Here is a 1,891-nt window from a genome sequence, read left to right as displayed (position 1 = left end):
GAGAGAGAGAGAGAGAGAGAGAGAGAGAGAGAGAGAGAGAGAGAAGGTGTACACAGCCCAGGCTGGTCTCGAATTCACAGAAATCTGCCTCTCGAGTACTGGGATTAAAGGTACACACCACCATGCCTGTCTGGGAAGTCGCTTTGACTTAAAAAAGCCCCATGATTATGATGGATCTTGTGTATGGAGCCCCCAGTAAATCTGAAGGGAGTATGGACCCTTCCCACATGAACATGAGCCCTACTTGGTGTAACACACACACACACACACACACACACACACACACACACACACACACACACTTCATGGAATGTCCAGCCTTCGTGTATAGAGTACTTGCAGGTCTGTGGGCTGAATGTGGTGATTCTAGGATCCCAGGTAGGAGGAAAAGCATTTAGTCAGATCTAAGACGAAACATGGCACTTTTGCTAGCTGTAAACGTCTAGATACCACAACCAAGACAGGCCCCTTGTCTTGGCATTGGCTTGAAACACATCCTTCTTTTACCTTCCCCAGAAGTTACAGGGAGTTTACCCAGTTGAACAAAAAAAGGTGAACTTCAGGAGAAGGCAGAAGCAGCAAGCTGCACTTGAGGGCTTGCATCCCTGCGGGCAGGAGCTGCTGACTGGATAGTTAGTTTCTCAGCCCTGTGGGTCTCCTGGCTCCTTGCATTGACTGAATCACTCATGGTTTCAAGTTCCTCTGGGTCCTCACCCGCCCTCCCTACCAATGGCAGACAGGACTCTCTGGCTCCAAGTCTGCCGAGCGTACAGTGGCTACTCTCCAGTATGTTCTAGAGGATACTGGGAGCTGGCTGATTAAACCAATCTGAACATACTTAAGGGAGCTTTCAGGAAGAACCATCGGAGACTCCTTTTGCAGCCCCTCTCGAAAAGCCCCTGGGACCTCCACAGCCTACCGTCCACCTGACCTCGCAGAGAGGACAAAGGCCAGGAAAGGTTGTGTCTGGGGCAGAGGCCAGGGGAGGTCATTTGGGGCGCGCAGATTGCTCTGAATTATGGACACTCTCATCCCAAAACTTGTGTCTTTTTCAGCGTACTTGGTTGGCATTGCCCCTCTGCTGGGTCGCACTGTGGAACACGGCCTCCAAATCGCAAGGGGTTTTATCTTTTCAGGGCTGTGAACTGAACCTGTGGCTTCCCTCATGCTAGGGAAGTGTTCTGTCACTGAACTACACCCCCAGCCTTTGTTAATTTTTGTTTTGAGATGGGGGCTTGCTAAGTTGTCTAGGCTGGCCTTGAACTTACCATCCTCTTACCTCTGGCCCTGGGCAGCTAAGATTACCAGAAGTGAGTCATAGTTCTAGCTCAACCTGAAAATTCTACCACATAAACACTCCTAGTGAGATACCTTGATGTCTAATCAAAGAATATATTTATTTATGTATTTATGTGGTACCTAGGGTTTCACAAATGACAGCCTCTGACTATATTCCCAGTCCCTGCTTATCTTTTTTTCTATTTTTTTTTTTTTTTTGGTCCTTTGATTCCAGATCTCATGTAGCCAAGGTTGCCCTCAAAGCTGCTATTTAATTAAAAGGGCCTTGAATTTCTAAACCTCCCACCTCCCACCTTCGTCTCCTGGAGAGTGCTGGGGATGCAGGCATGTTCTACCATGTCTGCTCTTAGCATTGTGCTGGCATGGACCTCATGCACACACTCAGGCAAGGACCCCACCATATGAACTGTGTCTCCAGCTCCACTCGTTAGTTATCCACCATGTGAACTGTGTCTCCAGCTCCACTCATTAGTTATCCACCATGTGAACTGTGTCTCCAGCTCCACTCATTAGTTATTCAATTTGGTTTTGGGTTGTTTTGTTCGTTTCTTTCTTTTCTTTTTTCTTTTTTTTTTTTTTTTTTTTTTTTTTT

The sequence above is a fragment of the Microtus ochrogaster genome, chromosome 7 (assembly GCF_000317375.1).
Source record: "Microtus ochrogaster isolate Prairie Vole_2 chromosome 7, MicOch1.0, whole genome shotgun sequence".
Lineage (NCBI taxonomy): Eukaryota > Metazoa > Chordata > Mammalia > Rodentia > Cricetidae > Microtus > Microtus ochrogaster.
The sequence above is the reverse complement of the archived record's forward strand: the minus strand, read 5'-3'. Positions refer to the sequence as shown.